This window comes from Oreochromis niloticus, unplaced genomic scaffold, assembly GCF_001858045.2.
Source record: "Oreochromis niloticus isolate F11D_XX unplaced genomic scaffold, O_niloticus_UMD_NMBU tig00002136_pilon, whole genome shotgun sequence".
NCBI classification, from domain to species: domain Eukaryota; kingdom Metazoa; phylum Chordata; class Actinopteri; order Cichliformes; family Cichlidae; genus Oreochromis; species Oreochromis niloticus.
This window is the reverse complement of record NW_020327578.1, coordinates 67,274-74,626: the sequence shown is the minus strand read 5'-3', so window position 1 is coordinate 74,626 and position 7,353 is coordinate 67,274. Positions and strand designations below refer to the sequence as shown.

Here is a 7,353-nt window from a genome sequence, read left to right as displayed (position 1 = left end):
TTGCTTCCAGGAGGGGAAGTGGTAAAAATAGAGCCCATTATCCAGCTTATTCCTTTCCCTATCGTGCGAACTAACACTGCAATCGACAACACAGCAAGTACAAGCCATAGCTGATGTTTCCATCTGCTTTCGCTCCTGTAGCCCTTTGCTTGGCCTACTAACATGGCAGCTCGACTAAAAATCGTGACCACACCCCCTCCTGTGACATCACGCTCTAAAGCCCTATCGAGCTGGTGGGTAACAGATGTCTCCGAAAACATCAGCGCACTTTTGTAAATATGTGATGTCTCGATAAACCAGATATTTGAAATTTACACGGCTACTTTCTTGCCTGAAAATATGTCAGAAGTTTATTTTGTGACCCAGAAAGATTAATAAGAGTAATTTTAAAACTTAGTAGCGGCCGCCAGTGTTGGCAGCTGAAATTTGGCTGGGCCGCGCTATGAATTCTGGGATATGGTGGGCCACGAAGGACACACCCGACCCATCCTTCAATTTCAGGGAAGTGAAGGACGCATTTGAAGGAGTCGATGAATTGGGACAGCCTTCGTCGCCTGACTGTAACTTAATCGGCCTTCAAATGCAGCCTCCGGTGGATGCAGCCGACGTTTTGGGACACAGCTGCTGAGAGTGCAAGCAACACATTGCGAGCAGGTCCGCAGAGATCTGAGCAAGAGCAAATGCAAAAACTGAGCGATGTGGGCTGTTATTGTGTGTGTATATGGATAATAGCAAACACTGAAATACATTTTTTGCACGCAGCAATGAATTTTCTTCGCTCAAAATAAATCTCTCCTCAAAATGCAACACATATTTTTTTTTTTTTTTACATGCACTCAAATGTTTTTTTTCCTGTGCCCTCAGAATAGTGGAACAAAAATAACACCATACTGAACAGCAAAAGGAGGACGGTCACGTGACTGCAGTTAACCTCTCTGCCACCAGGTGTCATTGCTGGGCTTTACAGACCTGAGTACATACAGGAGGGTCTATGTTTGAGCTTTTTATTCATTTTTACAGCATTTTTGATCCCTCATTAGTTTACAAAGTACAGATACAAAGAAAAAACATTTTGAAACAACTACAAAATAAAAGATTATGACACATAAAATAACAAAAACAAATAATAGTAATTAAAATTATCATAAGAAAGGAAATAGACTTTGGAAACACTGAAGTTTCTATAGAAACATGGAAGTTTCTAAAGTCTCCACTGAATCAGGGTCAGATGTGTGTGGAGGTCTAAAAATGTTGGTGGATTAGAATTATCATGTGCAATGCCCCAGTTTGACCACACGGGGGCAGTGCTGTTACACACTCAGACTGTAGGACATAATAACAGTGTTGGAGTGTTAAAGTAAATCAGCTTTTCTCTCAGTGTATCCAGAGTGATATCTGATGACATCAAACTATTTGTGTGTCTGTTGTCACAGCAGCAGCAGCCATCAGTGACACCAGCGCACAAAAGCAACACAACAGCAGGTTTAAATACTCAGAGGAACAATTCCTTTCTAATGTCTGACCAGTTTGTAGTTTATGTGTTTGATTTCAGTTTAACAGCTTTAAAATACTGATCACAAGTTTCAAACAAACAACATAATAGAACATAAGATGGAAACAAACACATACAGAGGTGAAACAGTGTTTGTTTACTTCCTGGTTTCCTGGTTTTTGTATGTTTGTCACACTTAAATGTTTCAGATCAAACACATTAAAATATTAGACAAAGAAAATACAAACTGAAGTTTGTAAATGGAGGAGTTTGTTATTAAGGGAACAAATCCAAACCTACATGTTCCTGATCTGAAACATGTAAGTGTGACAAATATACAAGGAACAGGAAATCAGTTTGAACAGCTATAATCAAACCTTCAACCTTTTTTAATAAACAGTCCGAAAGTCCAGTGAAGGAAAGGTTGCTAGGGGAACTGATAAGGAGTTAGGAAAGTAACAGAGCCGTGTGCTGAGAATGAGCTTACACTCTCTCTCATTAACAACGTGATGCTGGATATCCACAGGGTAAAAACGACAATGACCAGAAGATGGACTACAAAATGTGCATCTTACTTTTCCACAGTGTGTTCTGACCCTGGTGTTTGAGAAACATGTGTTCACTACAAAGGCTGAAATTTTAAAGAAGATTTAGAGACAGATTTACTAACATGTGCAGCAGCATCACATGTGTATCTGTAAGAGTTTCACTGTCAGGACAAAAAACTTAAACGAGTCACACAGATGTGAATTACAAAGACTGTTTCACTGTAACTGCAGGAAGTGAAACTATCCTGCCTCATGCCCATTTGCCTGTGGCAGTTGCTGCTGGGAGGTTATTACTTGGAGGGAGATGTTATCAGAGTTATCAGAGTGAGTCATCGGCTCAGAGTCGTTATCACAGCACCAAAACTTTGTCTCTGTCAGTGAACTGGGATGAGCTTCTTCTCTGCTGGATCTGAAACAAAGGCAGCTGTTACTGTGTTAGATTCATGTCTGAATGTTGAAACATCTTATTAAAAGTAAAGATGTGCACATACAGCCACGTGTCACAGTGACGGCTGAGGATCCTCAGAGTCCTCTGCACAGTGCTCAGGGATTTCCTCATCTTTCATGTTGTCTGCCTGTTTGAATTCAAGCATCATCGTCTATAACTGAGCCTCAAACAGCCTCAAACAACCAGAGCCTGAAAATGAGACATAAAAAGCCTTTTAGGTGAAATTATGCTCACATTTAAAATTGATGTCATTCGCTTCATTTTCAGAGTTCGATTCTTTTGTCTTTTCTGTAATTAGTTTCCAAACCTGTAAACGGTTGAGTGCAGGAGTGTCAAACATAAGGCCCGGGGCCCAGAATCGGCCCAGCAAAGAATCCACATCGGCCAAATGGAAGTTTTTGCAGAATGTGAAGGAGGAACTTCTCTGCCATGACCACTCATACAAAACCAAATGAATGAAGTAACAGAAAAACAATTAAATGACAGAAAATTCCTGTTTTTCAATGTTTATAGAAATAAAAGAAAATACATTTTCTGTTCATTAACAAAAACCTTTTTACAGATTTTTAGATGAGCTACATTCCTCTGAACCTTCAGTTTGGTTATTTATTTATTTCCGTCCTTGTTCTTAATGCTTTGAACATCACAGCACTATGAACTGTGGGTAATCCCTCAGGTCCACAGAGATGAGGACTTATAGAAAATATGAATAAGGACTCAAAGTGTGTGCAGAGAGGCGTCATGCACTTGATCCCTGAGCCCTCAGAGGCCGACACAAAGCTGTGACTGTTTATCTGCACGTCTCAAACACTCCTCCATTTGTCTGCAGGCTGAGTGATCTGACTGAGCTCAGCCTCCATTTTCTACACGGAGACGCTCAGAGAGGCTTTCAGTTTCATTTCACAGGAACAGCTTTGCTTCTGTTTTACATGCAAGTGCTGCACAGAACACATCCTGTTCAACCTGTTTGTGACTGACTCCAGCTCAGACTCCAGCTGGTCCGACAGGTCAGCAGTTTTTATCATTTTCAACTATGAAAACACCAAAATCCTGTCCACAGTGTGTTTAGTGCAGCACAGCAGAGGCTGCAGAGACAGATGCTGGTTGCGGTTTATCTGTTTATTTATTGTGTTCAGAGCTGTAAATTAAATCTGTGTTATCAGTCACACAGAATAACAATAACTAGATTATTTGTGACGGGCTGACAGGTTAAGTGTGATCATCAGAGGATTCATGGACTGTTACTGTGAACACAGCTGAACCATGAGGACACCTTCACTCATGGCTGACTGTGAGCTCCTGATGGTGGCCTTTGAATGAGGGGAAAGAAAGTCACAACAAACAGTCTTATTATCTAAGGGGGAATTTGTTATTCCCATCAGCTTTTGCCTTGAGCATCCAGCTGGCACCAGGTGGGCTGCATGAGATGAAGATGGTTGTTGTTCTGGTTAGTGCGAACAAACTGCATCCAGTTTTACAGTTGGTCTAATGTCTGTCACTGGTCACCAGGTCTCTCAATTCCCATTGTTCTTCTCCAACATCTTATCCATATAGTGTTCAATAAACACAGTCTGAGTGCTCACAGCCCTGCCCATTGTCTATCATGTCAGCCAGCCTTGTGGGATTTTGAACAGCTGTAGCTGCTTCTTGTTCTTCGATAAGCCAGGTCCGAGCCACCTCCAATCAGCCAGAACTCTGTTATCGTGGTTCCAAATTGGTAGATGTCATTCAATGTCCTCCATCGAGATTGTTGCCAGACATGCGATGCGACCGACGAGTATCCGGCAGCAAACGTCTCTGCAGGACAAGGACGGGATCTCCCAAGCTCAGGAGGGTGTCGGTTTCGTTAAGGGACCAGTTGATCAAATCTATAATTCTTCTTCAGGTTTTTAGAGAACAAGTCTGGGAGACTCTCTTAGGGTTAGAGAATAAGCGAGACTATACAAAGACATGAGAAGCCAAGCAGAAAAGATAAGGTAGAGGGAGAAAGTGTGACAGCCTCTCAAGAGCCAAGAGCAGAAAAATCCTGCTGATTACTGCTCAAAGCTGCTTTGACCTGAAAACTGGGAGATGGATTCAAAGTATCTGAGGATTTCAGAGATCCTTTGGGAATAACAGGAAGTGATTAATGGTTACAGATGAAGGTCATGTGAAGGTAGTGTAAAGCATCTGATTTACTGTTGTCTGGTTTCATCTGTGAAAAGACATCATATGAAATGAATTCAAGAAAAGCTGTCAGACTTTATCTGACACAATATAAAGAAGAAAATCACCTCCATCACAAAGAGGAAGTGTACTCAGTCACTCTCCTGTACTACTCATGTGATTTACAGGAATCTGCTGAACACCTGCTGTGTTGCATTCAGTGACTCTCTGGTTCTCACTAATCCAGTCAAGTTTTTGTCAAAGATTGGCTGGCAGGTAGGAGACGGAGCCTAAATGTAGGATTCAGGAGACAAAACTTCAACTCCAGTGATCAGTCTGTCCACACAGCAGATACAGGTTCATAATTTCATAATCAGATCCATTCACTGTTTGTTTACAGGCACAGAAGTAAAGAGCATTTACATGTAAATCTTTATTAAAACTTACATACTGCTCATGTTTCATTCATTCACAGAAGGAATTCACTCATTACCATTGTTTTTTTTCTTAAAAAAACAACAACAACAACCCAAAACTCTTATTTACAGACACACAAAAACAGTGCTGATGAAGGCACAGTGGACACACATGAACCAAGCTGTTTAAAGATGCCACAGAGTGAAGAGTACAGAAGTCAAACAGGGTGGAGCAGTTCAGTGATGTAGGTGGAGGCTTCACACTGTCAGGCCATAAAAATAGGAACTGTTTTGGCCATTTTAGAGATAAGAAAGTTTCTCCGTGACTGCAGCTGCTACATCTGTTAGGTCGTCCATGTTTTCTACGGTCACTCTTCAGTACTATTGTCGGCCTCTATAATATATGCAAATATATTTGGGTTTTTAACCTTTTTTTAAGATTAAATAATATACAATGCTCTGATTGAGGGATTTCTGAGTACAGCTCTGCTATCACGTCCTTTAGATAATAAGACTGTTTGTTGTGACTCTCTTTCCCCTCATTCAAGGCCACCCGCGTTGATCAAAGATTGTTGACTTTTGCTTAACTGGGTGAAGGGACACTGTCTCTTGATTGTGCACAGAACACACACACACACACACACACACACACACACACACACACACACACACACACATACGCATGTACACTGACACAGATCTGCACTCACACCCTCCAAACATCTTCGAAGCTTTGTAAGTTAACGTGAGGGTTCCCGATGGTCAGGGACAAATGGAATCACATGGCAGGTGCTGTAAATGGACCAAACTTAAATCACGAGGACAGTTGAGATAATCCAGCCACAATACGACGAGTCTAGTCTTTAATTTACTGCTGCATGTGTTGGCTGTAGTTACATCATAAAGTTTTAAAAACTGAGCTTCAAAATGAACGGTGGCAACAAAGACCAAGAGAGGCCGACAATGATCACTGCCTCATTTTAGGGGCCTGTTCAGATTAAAAAGAGCGAGATACAAAGAATTTAAACATGTTAAAAACTATATTTTTCCAGTCCTGAGGCAGGACTATCTGACAACCGAGGTCAGTATGTTGGTGAGGATAATTTGGCCACAGCAGGTTACAGAAATGCTTTTTCTCATAAGGTAAAACTAAAGTCGGTTCTCGTGTATTGTGTGAAAAGTAAATTGTTTTTGCATGTTGTTTAGGGTCAGGAACATACCCACTGTTCTCTCTGCTCCCCGGCTATAGAGGACACCCTGCACTCTCCACCATGGTTTCAAAGCTCCAGCCAAATACTGACCATGCCGCTGTCAGCTGTCACTATTCTCACTGAGAAAAACTGGTAAACATTATAAACTTCTATTCACATTTAGAATAACTGATTAGGCCAATTTATTCATATGCTACCATTCAAAATCTATGAATTTAAAAAAAACAGGACAACCAACATGAATGTAGAAATAAAGTTCTTTCAGCATCTCATCAACCTTTGAAATAGGTTTGCTTACAAAGACATCATAAACGTCTTTAAACATTGAGCTCCCACATAAACCATTGCTAATCCCAGTGTGTTTCACCCTCTTCCCTGTCAAACTCTGGTGTTAGTTTCCATATTTATTTTGTGGCTTTTGAGCCAGGTCGTAACTGTGGAACAAGTGCAAAATTTCCAGTGTAGAGGAAGGGGTCTCTGTCCTCCCATTTACTTTTATGCAGGAGCGACAGCAGTAAGTGCAACCTTTAATGCAACTAGTCCACTAGTAGACTAGTAATATTTGTACAGTATTTTTGTAGTTAGTTTTGTACCTGGATTTTAACTGATTACATTTCATTAGTGGCTTTTCCCAAAGCTAGTTAGTCATTGAAGTTAACCAAATCATATTCAAATTATGCAAAGTGTTATTGTTTGACTAGCCATCCTTTTGAACTAGAAACTGATTATTTACGAGCTTTCATAGGATCTCAGAAGCATATCTAAAAGTTCAAAAATCTTTTCAAATAACATGTTTACCAATACGATTGATAATTTACAAATTGAACAAAGGCTAATATTTGCTGTGCACATAAACATTTTTGATAGTCAGGCTCCTTCACTGTCAAAGGAAAAGTTAAGGAGTGGTCAGAGAGAGGAGACCACTCCCTCCAATAGGAATTACTTATAACCTGAACAAAAATTAAACTAAAATTCACGTCTGTCTGACCATCACACGATGCAGGTCCTTGTGCTGATCCTTGGGATTGTGCTGCTCCCTAAAGGCAAGTTTTTGTTCAGTTATCTGTGCTTTTAAAGAAAGTTCTGTAATATT

General features: G+C 40.6%; 2 long non-coding RNA genes across 2 annotated transcripts; one reads left to right on the top strand and one right to left on the bottom strand.

The window, feature by feature from the left end:
• Positions 1-960: 960 nt before the first annotated feature.
• Positions 961-2,919, bottom strand: LOC112844909 (uncharacterized). Its single transcript, XR_003217677.1, has 3 exons — positions 2,796-2,919; positions 2,532-2,677; positions 961-2,449 (listed from the first exon to the last, which is right to left on the bottom strand). It is a non-coding gene; the product is annotated as an uncharacterized LOC112844909 (long non-coding RNA).
• A 328-nt stretch (positions 2,920-3,247) lies between these two features.
• Positions 3,248-7,303, top strand: LOC112844912 (uncharacterized). Its single transcript, XR_003217681.1, has 3 exons — positions 3,248-3,495; positions 6,256-6,392; positions 7,264-7,303. It is a non-coding gene; the product is annotated as an uncharacterized LOC112844912 (long non-coding RNA).
• Positions 7,304-7,353: the final 50 nt, after the last annotated feature.